The 14,692-nt window shown below is 37.1% G+C and overlaps 2 long non-coding RNA genes across 2 annotated transcripts; both read left to right on the plus strand.

Annotated features, from left to right (window-relative positions):
• The first annotated feature begins 10,883 nt into the window (after positions 1-10,883).
• On the plus strand, positions 10,884-11,718 carry LOC138355910 (uncharacterized). The gene is made up of 3 exons (XR_011224054.1): positions 10,884-10,988; positions 11,144-11,373; positions 11,579-11,718. It is a non-coding gene; the product is annotated as an uncharacterized lncRNA (long non-coding RNA).
• A 1,101-nt stretch (positions 11,719-12,819) lies between these two features.
• Positions 12,820-13,744, plus strand: LOC138355911 (uncharacterized). The gene is made up of 2 exons (XR_011224055.1): positions 12,820-12,994; positions 13,254-13,744. It is a non-coding gene; the product is annotated as an uncharacterized lncRNA (long non-coding RNA).
• Positions 13,745-14,692: the final 948 nt, after the last annotated feature.

Genomic DNA, 14,692 nt, shown 5'->3' on the forward strand with positions numbered 1-14,692 from the left:
GGCCTGAGGTATATTTTTGAGCCAAATTCTGGTTCTATGCACGTATTCGCAGTTTGAAATTACGACTTTTTATACCCAACATATGCCAAGTACTGAAAGCGGCATTTGGTCACATTTGTCATAAACCCCCCTGCAGTTTTCAAAATATCCCAACCATCCCAATTTCGAGGCCTGAGTCATATTTTGGAGCTAAATTCTGGCTCTATGCACGTATTCGCAGTTTGAAATTACGATTTTTTATACCCAACATATGCCAAGTACTGAAAGTGGCGTTTGGTCACATTTGTCCCAATCCCCCCAGCAATTTTCAAAATATCCCAAACATCCCAATTTCGAGTCCTGAGCCATATTTTGGAGCCAAATTCTGGCTTTATGCACGTATTCGCAGTTTGAAATTACGACTTTTTATACCCAACATATGTCAAGTACTGAAAGCGGCAGTGAGTCACATTTTGCAACAAACTCCCCTGCAGTTTTCAAAATATCCCAATTTCGAGGCCTGAGCCATATTTTGGAGACAAATTCAGGCTCTCTGCACGTAATCGCTGTTTGAAAATGCGACTTTTTATACCCAACATATGCCAAGTACTGAAAGCGGCATTTGCTCACATTTGTCCCAAACCTCCCTGAAGTTTTCAAAATATCCCAAACCTCCCTGCAGTTTTCAAAATATCCCAAACATCCCAATTTCGAGGCCTGAGCCATATTTTGGAGCCAAATTCAGGCTCTGCACATATTCGCAATTTGAAATTACGACTTTTCATACCCAAAATATGCCAAGTACTGAAAGCGGCAATTGGTCACAATTGTCCCAAACCCCCCTGCAGTTTTCAAAATATCCCAAACATCCCAATTTCGAGGCCTGAGTCATATTTTAGAGCTAAATTCTGGCTTTATGCACGTATTCGCAGTTTGAAATTACGACTTTTTATACCCAACATATGTCAAGTACTGAAAGCGGCAGTCACATTTTGCACAAACTCCCATGCAGTTTTCAAAATATCCCAAATATCCCAATTTCGAGGCCTGAGCCATATTTTAGAACCAAATTCTGGTTCTCTGCACGTTTATGCAGTGTGATATTAGGACTTTATATACCCAACATATGCCAAGTACTGAAAGCGGCAGCGAGTCACATTTTGCACAACCTCCCCTGCAGTTTTCAAAATATCCCAAATATCCCAATTTCGATGCCTGAGCCATATTTTTGAGCCTAATTCTGGCTCTCTGCACATATTCGCAGTTTGAAATTACAACATTTTTATACCGAACATATTCCAAATACTGAAAGTGGCGTTTGGTCACATTTGTCCCAATCCCCCCTGCAATTTTCAAAATATCCCAAACATCCCAATTTCTAAGCCTGAGCCATATTTTGGAGCCAAATTCTGGCTCTCTGCACGTATTCGCAGTTTGAAATTACGACTTCTTATACCCAACATATGTGAAATACTGAAAGCGGCGTTTGGTCACATTTGTCCCAAACCTCCCTGCAGTTTTCAAAATATCCCAAACATCCCAATTTCGAGGCCTGAGGTATATTTTTGAGCCAAATTCTGGTTCTATGCACGTATTGGCAGTTTGAAATTACGACTTTTTATACCCAACATATGCTAAGTACTGAAAGCGGCGTTTGGTCAAATTTGGCCCAATCCCCCCTGCAATTTTCAAAATATCCCAAACATCCCAATTTCGAGGCCTGAGTCATATTTTGGAGCCAAATTCTGGCTCTCTGCACGTCTTCGCAGTTTGAAATTAAGAATTTTTATACCCAACATATGCCAAGTACTGAAAGCGGCAGTGAGTCACATTTTGCAACAAACTCCCCTGCAGTTTTCAAAATATCCCAAATATCCCAATTTCGAGGCCTGAGCCATAATTTGGAGCCAAATTCAGGCTCTCTGCACGTAATCGCTGTTTGAAAATGCGACTTTTTATACCCAACATATGCCAAGTACTGAAAGTGGCATTTGGTCACATTTGTCCCAAACCTCCCTGCAGTTTTCAAAATATCACAAACCTCCCTGCAGTTTTCAAAATATCCCAAACATCCCAATTTCGAGGCCTGAGCCAAATTTTGGAGCCAAATTCAGGCTCTGCACGTATTCGCAATTTGAAATTACGACTTTTCATACCCAAAATATGCCAAGTACTGAAAGCGGCAATTGGTCACATTTGTCCCAAACCCCCCCTGCAGTTTTCAAAATATCCCAAACATCCCAATTTCGAGGCCTGAGTCATATTTTGGAGATAAATTCAGGCTCTATGCTCGTATTCGCAGTTTGAAATTACGACTTTTTTATACCCAACATATGCCAAGTACTGAAAGCGGCGTTTGGTCACATTTGTCCCAAACCTCCCTGCAGTTTTCAAAATATCCCAAACATTCCAATTTCGAGGCCTGAGCCATATTTTGGAGCCAAATTTAGGCTCTCTGCACGTATTCGCAGTTTGAAATTACGACTTTTCATACCCAACTTATGCCAAGTACTGAAAGCAGTTTTTGGTCACATTTGTCCCAAACCCCCCTGCAATTTTCAAAATATCTCAAACATCCCAATTTCGAGGCCTGAGCCATATTTTTGGCTAAATTCTGGCTCTATGCACGTATTTGCAGTTTGAAATTACGACTTTTCATACCCAACATATGCCAAGTACTGAAAGCGGCAGTGAGTCACATTTTGCACAAACTCCCCTGCAGTTTTCAAAATATCCCAAACATTACAATTTCGAGTCCGGAGCCATATTTTGGAGCAAAATTCTGGCTCTCTAAACGTATTCGCAGTTGGAAATTACGACTTTTTATACCTAACATATGTGAAGTACTGAAAGCGGCGTTTGGTCACATATGTCCCAAACCTCCCTGCAGTTTTCAAAATATCCCAAACATCCCAATTTCGTGGCCTGAGTTATATTTTAGAACCAAATTCTGGTTCTCTGCACGTTTTCGCAGGTTGATATTAGGACTTTTTATACCCAACATATGCCAAGTACTGAAAGCGGCAGTGGGTCACATTTTGCACAAACTCCCCTGCAGTTTTCAAAATATCCCAAATATCCCAATTTCGAGGCCTGAGCCATATTTTGGAGCCTAATTCTGGCTCTGCACGTATTCGCAGTTTGAAATTACAACATTTTTATACCCAACATATTCCAAATACTGAAAGCGGCGTTTGGTCACATTTGTCCCAATCCCCCCTGCAATTTTCAAAATATCCCAAACATCCCAATTTCTAAGCCTGAGCCATATTTTGGAGCAAAATTCTGGCTCTCTGCACGTATTCGCAGTTTGAAATTACGACTTTTTATACCCAACATATGTGAAATACTGAAAGTGGCGTTTGGTCACATTTGTCCCAAACCTGCCTGCAGTTTTCAAAATATCCCAAACATCCCAATTTCGAGGCCTGAGGTATATTTTTGAGCCAAATTCTGGTTCTATGCACGTATTCGCTGTTTGAAATTACGACTTTTTATACCCAACATATGCCAAGTACTGAAAGCGGCATTTGGTCACATTTGTCCCAAACCCCCCTGCAGTTTTCAAAATATCCCAACCATCCCAATTTCGAGGCCTGAGTCATATTTTGGAGCTAAATTCTGGCTCTATGCACGTATTCGCAGTTTGAAATTACGATTTTTTATACCCAACATATGCCAAGTACTGAAAGTGGCGTTTGGTCACATTTGTCCCAATCCCCCCAGCAATTTTCAAAATATCCCAAACATCCCAATTTCGAGTCCTGAGCCATATTTTGGAGCCAAATTCTGGCTCTCTGCACGTATTCGCAGTTTGAAATTACAACTTTTTATACCCAACATATGCCAAGTACTGAAAGCGGCAGTGAGTCACATTTTGCACAAACTCCCCTGCAGTTTTCAAAATATCCCAAATATCCCAATTTCGAGGCCTGAGCCATAATTTGGAGCCTAGTTCTGGCTCTCTGCCAGTTTGATTCGCAGTTTGAAATTACAACTTTTTATACCCAACATATGCCAAGTACTGAAAGCGGCAGTGAGTCACATTTTGCACAAACTCCCCTGCAGTTTTCAAAATATCCCAAATATCCCAATTTCGAGGCCTGAGCCATAATTTGGAGCCTAATTCTGGCTCTCTGCACGTATTCGCTGTTTGAAATTACGACTTTTTTATACCCAACATATGCTAAGTACTGAAAGCGGCGTTTGGTCAAATTTGGCCCAATCCCCCTTCAATTTTCAAAATATCCCAAACATCCCAATTTCGAGGCCTGAGTCATATTTTGGAGCCAAATTCTGGCTCTCTGCACGTCTTTGCAGTTTGAAATTACGACTTTTTATACCCAACATATGCCAAGTACTGAAAGCGGCAGTGAGTCACATTTTGCCACAAACTCCCCTGCAGTTTTCAAAATATCCCAAATATCCCAATTTCGAGGCCTGAGCCATATTTTGGAGCCAAATTCAGGCTCTCTGCACGTAATCGCTGTTTGAAAATGCGACTTTTTATACCCAACATATGCCAAGTACTGAAAGCGGCATTTGGTCACATTTGTCCCAAACCTCCCTGCAGTTTTCAAAATATCCCAAACCTCCCTGCAGTTTTCAAAATATCCCAAACATCCCAATTTCGAGGCCTGAGCCATATTTTGGAGCCAAATTCAGGCTCTGCACGTATTCGCAATTTGAAATTACGACTTTTCATACCCAAAATATGCCAAGTACTGAAAGCGGCAATTGGTCACATTTGTCCCAAAGCCCCCCTGCAGTTTTCAAAATATCCGAAACATCCCAATTTCGAGGCCTGAGTCATATTTTGGAGCTAAATTCTGGCTCTATGCACGTATTCGCAGTTTGAAATTACGACTTTTTTATACCCAACATATGCCAAGTATTGAAAGCGGCGATTGGTCACATTTGTCCCAAACCTCCCTGCAGTTTTCAAAATATCCCAAACATTCCAATTTCGAGGCCTGAGCCATATTTTGGAGCCAAATTTAGGCTCTCTGCACGTATTCGCAGTTTGAAATTACGACTTTTCATACCCAACTTATGCCAAGTACTGAAAGCGGTGTTTGGTCACATTTGTCCCAAACCCCCCTGCAGTTTTCAAAATATCTCAAACATCCCAATTTCGAGGCCTGAACCATATTTTTAGCTAAATTCTGGCTCTATGCACGTATTTGCAGTTTGAAATTACGACTTTTCATACCCACATATGCCAAGTACTGAAAGCGGCAGTGAGTCACATTTTGCACAAACTCCCCTGCAGTTTTCAAAATATCCCAAACATCCCAATTTCGAGTCCTGAGCAATATTTTGGAGCAAAATTTTGGCTCTCTAAACGTATTCGCAGTTGGAAATTACGACTTTTTTATACCTAACATATGTGAAGTACTGAAAGCGGCGTTTGGTCACATATGTCCCAAACCTCCCTGCATTTTTCAAAATATCCCAAACATCCCAATTTCGTGGCCTGAGTTATATTTTAGAACAAAATTCTGGTTCTCTGCACGTTTTTGCAGTTTGATATTAGGAATTTTTATACCCAACATATGCCAAGTACTGAAAGAGGCAGTGAGTCACATTTTGCACAAACTTCCCTGCAGTTTTCAAAATATCCCAAATATCCCAATTTCGAGGCCTGAGCCATATTTTGGAGCCTAATTCTGGCTCTCTGCACGTATTCGCAGTTTGAAATTACAACATTTTTATACCCAACATATTCCAAATACTGAAAGCGGCGTTTGGTCACATTTGTCCCAAACCTCCCTGCAGTTTTCAAAATATCCCAAACATCCCAATTTCGAGGCCTGAGGTATATTTTTGAGCCAAATTCTGGTTCTGTGCACGTATCAACCCGTTCTCACACAAGACAGCACATATATGACTTAGTGCTTAAAGTCAATATGTGGAATGTGATTTAGTACATATGTGATATATTCCCAGTTAACTTTTTTACCAAGGCTCAAACTCTTCCTCACGTACCAATTTACGTCTCACAGTACTCGTCCATCAACGTAGATAGCTGAAAAGTCGTGATTGGTTCAATTATAACGAAAATTGTAGTTTTCAGGTCCCACATGGGTTGTGAAATTCACCTACTATTGTCCATGCTCTTATAATATTACAGATCAGCTACATCCTATTGAAGGCTCGTAGTTTTGTTTTGAGAAATATTAGTTGTTCTTAGTAAATTATAATAAGCGCAATAAATTATTACATAGAATAACAGTGCTTCACCTATCAATATTATATACCATAGTTTATGCTTTAGAAATCTTTAAAGAATGTTTTGTAGGAACGCTAACAGAAAACGATGTTATGTTGGAATGTATATAGGGTAAACTACTGCAAACAGGATGGTATGGTGTGGATTATAGGAAACTATAGGATTAGTATAGAGGATTAGTATAGGGTCCACTACCACCTGTTAGGTGGGTAAGGGGTCCAATAACACCCGCAGGATGAGTATGGGGGTCACATCCACCCACAGGAATGGTATGGGGATCACTTCCACCCACAGGAAGGGTATGGGATCCAATACCATCCACTGGATGTGTATTGCGTCCACTACCACCGACAGGATGGGTATGGGCTCACAACCACCCACAGGATGGGTATGGGGTCCAATACCACCCACATGATGAGTATGGGGTCCACTATAACCCACAGGATGGGTATGGGGCTCCAACCACCCACAGAATAAGTATGGGGTACAATAACACCCACTGGATATGTATGGCGTCCATTGCCCCCACAGGATGACTATAGGGTACAGTATCGCCCACAGGATTAGTATATAGGGTTCACTGCCGCCCACAGAGTCGGTATGGGGTCCACCGCCACCCACAGGGTCGGTATGGGGTTCCTTACCGCCCACAGGGTCTCTATTAAGTCAACTACCGCCCATAGTGTTTGTATAGTGTCCACTATCGCCCATAGTGTTATTATGGGGTCCACTACCCCTCATAGGGTCGGTATGGGGGTCCATTACTACCCACAGGGTGTGTCTGGGGTCTATTTTGGCAATACTGCTTTTCCAATCTCATTTGTTGTTCAATGTAAAATATTTGTTGCTCGACTTGCAACAATTTATATATATATATATATATATATATATATATATATATATATATATATATATATATATATATATATATATATATATAGTATAGTGCCTTTGCAATAATGTACCAATGTGTGTATTTACATAACTCGTTTTAAATTGTTGAAAAATAAATAACTACATTGTGAATGCAAGTCAATGTTTACATGCTAAATCAGAGTTGCCAGATTCCGCTTAAAATAGCAAATTGTGCTTTTTTTCAAAGCTTGAGAATTTAGCTTTAAAGTAGTTAAAGCTACGAATTTCGCAATTTGCTATGTACTTTAGTGTACTATTTTAAAATAAGGTTGGTTTTTAAGCTGCAAGTCATATGAATCTCAAAAAAAGTATATTATTAACAATCTTATCTCCATAGTTCACTAGTTTCTGTAAATCAGATCTGGTAACTGTAGGCCAAGTACTGGAATACTCAAGACACAATGTGTGTGGAAGCTATTAGTCTCTTTGAAGAAGTCATCTCGACAGGATCTTCCAGCTCCAGCTATAAAACTTCACCACACATGGATCTACCTAGTACATCAAACGGTAAGAAATTACTAAACTGTACAAAGTTTTATGCTAGAACATTTGTTACAGAATTGTCCCTGTCAGGACAATTCAGTCCCTATTCTATGTGTACTCCATCACATAGTGACGGAGTATGTGGGAATAATTTGTTGACACTGTCCATTTTGTCAATTCTACAACAGCAGATAATATGAATTCCCAGAGATATTTGTAACTTGAGATACTTGGTTTGGTTTGGTTAAGTTAGGTTAGGTTAGGTTAGCCTAACCCAGTAAATCGTCCCCGGCTAGAATATAAACCCCGGACAAAGTGCTCGTAAAATGCCAGGCATTTGCAAATATGAGGATGTGGTTGATTATATTATATTCTTTTCTATATCATAGATGTTCAATATATGAAAAATATTTTAGACTTAAAAATGAACCCCTGAGGTACTCAACTTACCACATTTCTTCATATTCATTCCCATTTAGTATGACCTTTTGCTCTCTTTGTTTTAACTATTGTTTTGTGCACTTTACAATTTTTTTCATGAACCTGTAATTTCCTTGCTAGTCTTCCATGTGGTACCTTATTAAAGTCTTTAGCATAATCCATGTATACTACATCCACCGGAAACCCTTTATCTGAGTACCATGTTACCATGTCCCAAAAGTGAGGAGGTTTATAAGGTAGCATCTGTTTTTAAGAAGACCATGGTGTGTCGATTGAATAAGATTGTTCACTGAAAGATGGTAAATGATTCCCTCCCTTAGGATTTTCGCCATGAGCTTGCAGATGTGTTATACCTAGCTGATTGGACATTAGTTTTGTGCTTAACTCTTTCTGCTTTTTTTTAAATACTGTAAGGGTGAAATTTTCATATTTAAAATCTCGGGGTACTATCCCTTGGTTCAGATATTTTGTGGAAAGTATTTTCAGCAGTATTCATAGTTCTTCTGTCAGTTTATTTTCCTTTATAATTAAGGTTTGTTTTCTTTTGTACCATAGAAAGTACCACAGAAAGGTGTTATAATGTTGTGTTAGCTTTTCTGTACAATTTTTCTTTTTTGTTTGTATAAAAGGCTATGCAATGAATTAAAATATTTATGCTACTAATCTATTTTTCAGATAGATCATCAGATTTTGACAGTATGCTGTACATACCAGATGTTCCAAAAATAACTACAGACAACAATAATGGTACTGTGTTTACTATTTTTATACTTTATATATCGGAAGACAGGTTCAATCAATGAGCATTTTAATATATCATCAAAATTTTCATACATTTCTTTCACTTTGTTACACTTGTAAAAACTTATTCTTAGCTATATTTATATAAATGTTAATACCACTGTTAAATGAACATATTGATTTGTGTCCTTATTAGTTATAGCTTATTTATGTTGACCCAGCACCTTACTAAGGGGATTACCTTAACTTGTGTCACTATCTCTCTAGGGGGCTCCAGGTAGGCAGTATAGGTAATGCCACTAACATGCATATCATTATGGGAAAGTCCATAATTTAACACATAATTATAAGTAGGTAATTTGTAGCAAATTTTAAGATTATTAATAGGTACATTGTAGCATAATTTTGCATAAGCATAATTTTCTTGTTTTGTTCTTGTACTTTTCCTTCGAACACTATTATTTTCTCTTCAGAATTTCACCGGAGAATAGCAGTGATGACTAGAGAACATCTTGAACGTGAGTACCAGAAAGCACGTGCTGCAATGATACAAAGAAATGAGTACTTGAAGAGACTCTTAAACGTGGAGGAACCAAACTCAATAAAGGTGACAAACAAGAAACAGAAAAAAGATAACATACAGGATGTATCACACATTAATTCAAAACAAAGACCAGCTGCACCCCAATCTGATGGTAATCATCTATTATTTTTTTAACAATATTTCTACAGCTGTTATTTGTGTACTTTCCAATAATATTTGTTGCCTATTTTTAAGTGTATGCTAGACAATTATGGAGATTAAATTACTATAACACTGAACAACTTGGTAGCATAAAGTTAGTTATAGTAATATCTTGAGATTTGTCTGAAAATATTAATACTTGTATACAATTTGCAATTATGTACCATGCTTAAATCTTCAAATGTGCCACCCAGACATTCTGCCTGCTATACTTTCACCACCACACATTCAAAATGCGGGCTATTCTACTAGTGGCAGAACGTACACTCAAAGTTATTTGGCAGCTGGTGAAGAAACTTTGGAATCATTTGATGTTGGTATGTCCCAACATCATTTGTTGGTATTTAAATGAGGGTTTATTTAATGGACACACGTCATAAATATTATGTACCAAAATTGTGCTTAATGCCTATGAAATTTTGTTTAACATATTATACTAATCATTCCTTTCACTTACAAATTTTTCTTACTAATTTGTAATCCCATATTTCAAAGTACTTGCTGCAGAACTTGAACAAATTAAAGATTCTCAGCCAAGTGTTTCTGACTGGCAAAAAAGAAGAAAAAATGCAGAGATTAATTGGGGAGAAAGCAGGGCAATGCTGTTCGATTGGACATTGTCTGAGTTGGGTGTTCCAGATAAAGGTAAATTAAATATTGCTGTGTTCATTAAGGTTATACTGTATAATAAGCATCATATGCAAATTAATGACACTCTATTAATACATTTAGACTTCAGATTGTTTAAAATGTTAGGTATACAGTATTTAAAATTAGTATAAATAATTACCCCTTTTTTCGTCAGGTAAACTTTGTGTACAATGTACAAATTGTGAGGCAAGCATCAAATGTGAAGACTGTTTTGCATTTTTGTGTCACATTTGTGACCAAATGCAACATTTTCTCATGCCTTTCCACCACAGATTATATTGGAAAAATGGCTTTTATGAGCCATTAGACCCGACACAAACTGTGTGCCCTGAAGGAAATATCTTTCACTGGAGTAAGTATACGATACCTGTATAAAATCCGTACTTTGTTCCGAGATTACTTCTACTTCCCAATCCCAGTCTAGAGCTACGATTATCTTGGTATAACAAAATAAAATGAATAAATGTTTCATTTCAGTCATTACAACATTTGGAGAAGTCTTAAAGTTTAAACCTGACACTTGGTTTTATAGATCGATTTAATCGTCTGATTGTTTCTTTTCTGTGAATTTCTCAGTCATTATCTGGAGAATAATGTCAATATTTTGTACAATCAAGAAACAATGAAATATTCAGTCTGAAATTCTTTTCCATAAAACTCATTTTGTCAAACTGTCTTCCTTTTCTTTGTTACCAGAACCTGTTGTACCAGCCCAACCACCAAATTCTTGCCCCAACTGAACAGATTGCAAGTTTAAAATTTCAAGCTCCAGCAATCTCTGCATCTTCATCACTATAATGGGTAAATAAACTTTAAAATTTGCCCTTTTATTTCCATTACCGGATATTCCTGAATCACAATACATTTTGAAATTTTTGTTGCTATAAATGTTAATTTTTACATCAATATTTTAGCAAGTCGCCACACCACTCAATGCACTGCATTTTAAACTACAGGAAGGTATGACCTCTATACTCCAATCTATACATGCCACTGTGGATATGAGCATCAACAACTAGGCAAGACCATGCACAAGTCTGGTTTCTATTCATCATTAGGAAAGAGCAGCACATTCTACAGCACCAGTCTGCTTGAATCATGGCACCATATAAAAAGAAATTGTCCCGGAACATCATTTCGGGCATTAGTCACTGCACTGGAATCCTTTGGTGCTTCTCGTGGGCGTGTATGTTTTGATACCGTTATTCTTAATATTTTCAGTTTTATATTTCAATACAAAAATTATCAAAATTTTGTAGTAATGTATATTCATTTATTAATAATTAGTTTTTAATTTTGTTCAAACACAAAATGGAATGCTTTTTTTGTTTATTTATCTTATGTCATAATATGCATTTTAAATGTCACCATCTAAAAAATTCTATTCCTAGATTGGACCCATTAATTATATAACTTCGAAGAGAGTGTTCTTCGAATGGCGATTCCAGCAATATGAGCTGAGAAAAATTAGAGGAGAAGCTGACAATGAGTGTCCTGCTTGTGATAAAATGCCTTTAGCAGTACATATTGATGGCAACAAGAAGCTGTATCGTTACAACAAAGTTGGGAGGTAATAAAATGTGCTTTACAGATACTTAATGTATAGTATTCTTTTGTTCTCTACACACACTATATTATAATGAATTATATTGTCTTCAAATTAATGTTCTTATAAATAAAGTATGCACATATAAATATACATTGTCATATGACATATTTTTTAACTGAGTATGTCTTTATAGTTTGCCTTTCAATTGCATCCATATCATCATTTTATTTATCTAACACCATGTAAATTTTTGTTTTATGTAAAATTTAGCAGTGCATCAGAATTCTTGCATCAGAAAATGAGATCGACAAACTTGATGTTCAAAAGTCATTGATTCAAGAATGGCGATCTGACCTACAAATGATTTGTAAGGAGTTAGAGTTAAACACTGGAACAACCTCGAAAAACATAAAATATTCTATCGAGGCAGTTGCAGACTCTATCAGGCATCGCAAAAATCTGATTGCCACTGATGCAGGTAGGCTTACTATTTCTTTGTTAACTCTGAAGCAATTTCTATTTAGCTCTTGTCTATAATTTCTATGTAGGTAAATGATGAGGAAATTTTTTTAACAATTTTAAAACTTTCAGCCAAAAAACTTTATTTGCAGCATCCAGTAAAATGCGCTCTTCACTCCGGCACAGAAATGAGTGTGATAGGAAAAAGCTTCAAGGCTTCATAAAAATCTACAATAGTGAAAACTCTGAAATTCTCAGTGAAAAGGATGCAATAGAAGGTATCCTGCCATGGCACAATTTATTGCCTCATCATAGCCAAAATGGTATGTAACTACATCTCATTTTATCAGGGGTTACAATTCGGCCTTATCAAGATAACTAACATTTAGCATGCATAATGGATAAGCTTTACTTATTTTTGAAGTAAAATATCATCACTACTGGTGCAGGTGCAGTATCATAATAGGTGCAGTATCATAATCCGTAGGTTTTTATCAGGTTGATACTGCACAATAAACTATGTATAGTATGTATAATGCAAGTACCTAAACTGTAATTACATTAGATTGAGTTGTAGTTTACTTGCAGTAAATATAATTTTCCTCTTTTATTAGTGTCCCTTGCTCAAAAAAAGAAGGCAGTAGAAGATGTGGAGCTTCAGAAGAGATCCAAAGAAGAGCAACAACACACTGTTCAAGAAATGCTGCATTATCTCGCATATTACAAGAATAAGAGAGAGATTTTAACCGAACATACTGAAGAGTTGTTATGTGGAATTTTTCCTTCATATCTAAGCAAGGTAAGCTAACAGCCTAAATGTGTGTTGCAATTCAGTTCTTCATAAACATTTATCCAGCAGAATTTTATACTTGAGTAAAGTCTTGCTATTTACAACTTTGACAGGTAGACAATTCCACGGTTTTCATATACTGTACTGGTGTGTTTTGCATATATTTGAACTTTTACCGAAAACTTTATTTATTTATTCTAATTTCTTTAGTATTTTCAGGGAAATTTGTAAATGTCTTAAACCCCATTAAATAGTCTATATATTACAGGATCCTAACAAGTACACTATTGAAGAGAAGCACCAATCAACCAAAAATAAGAGTGGAATCTTGGCTCTTTTGTAGCAAGGGCAAAAGTTGTGTTCTGACAAGCTGAGTGATGCAAAGCGTTTATTTGGATACCAGGAAGAGGATGTTGATGTTTCCGAGCCCTACCTGGAGCTTTGTGACAGTGAAGATGATGATGATGAAGATGAAGATTTACTACTAAACTGATGATACAAAAGTTAAGTATAATAAATTTTACCTGATTTCTCTTGCTAATTTCTCTTACTTAATTTCTCTAATTTCTAATTATCCTAGCCCTAAGATTACTACTGGCCTCCATTGCCTTGCCTGCACTTTGTTTCCCCCTTAACCATATCACTCATTCTTACAGGTGTGAGACAGAGAGGTACAAGATCATCCAAGAGGAACAACACCTGAAGCACCCAACATTTGGGTGTTTTAATTAATAAAAACGCCCTTCATGGCTTCACTCATCCTGGCTGGTTTATTTAAAAAAACCTAACCTAAACCTAAGTCATTTACAAGTAACTTAAATACATGGTAAATAAAATCAGGTATTATCCATCAATGGATATAGTCTCTACATCATGCAAGAGGAGCCACACATCTATGGTTCATCAAATAAAACCCTGAGCCCATTCTGTGCCTCTGTAACCCTTTCCACTACCGTCCAAAAGATGGGTATGGAGTGCATAATAAATGAACTAAACTAATTAAAAAAACTCATATATAATATAATATATATACCTCTAGAGTCAAGGGAGTTAAGTTTTAGGCTGCACAATGAAACTGCTATTGACAATTTTATAACTGCTGCTGATAATGTCTGTCCTGTGACTTTTTTGTAAGCATAACCAAAAGGCTTAACAATCCCTTGCTTACAAAGGGAATACTTAAACCCATTAATAAAAAACATGACCTTGAGAAGAAGTATAGGTTAGGAATTGTCTCCAAAGAATTCTCATGCTCTTCAACAGGTCACTTGAACTCCAAACCTTTCCAGTTATCCTAAAAAAAGCGAGTTACCCCTGTACACAAATGTGGTGATCTCACAGATGTTAACAACTACAGACCTATATCAATCCTGCCTAACTTGTCAACATTTTTTGAAAAGCTACTTGAACTTGAACTCCAAACCTTTCCAGTTATCCTAAAAAAAGCGAGTTACCCCTGTACACAAATGTGGTGATCTAACAGATGTTAACAACTACAGACCTATATCAATCCTGCCTAACTTGTCAACATTTTTTGAAAAGCTACTTGAACTTGAACTCCAAACCTTTCCAGTTATCCTAAAAAAAGCGAGTTACCCCTGTACACAAATGTGGTGATCTCACAGATGTTAACAACTACAGACCTATATCAATCCTGCCTAACTTGTCAACATTTTTTGAAAAGCTACTTGAACTTGAACTCCAAAC

This window comes from Procambarus clarkii, chromosome 69, assembly GCF_040958095.1.
Source record: "Procambarus clarkii isolate CNS0578487 chromosome 69, FALCON_Pclarkii_2.0, whole genome shotgun sequence".
Classification (NCBI taxonomy): domain Eukaryota; kingdom Metazoa; phylum Arthropoda; class Malacostraca; order Decapoda; family Cambaridae; genus Procambarus; species Procambarus clarkii.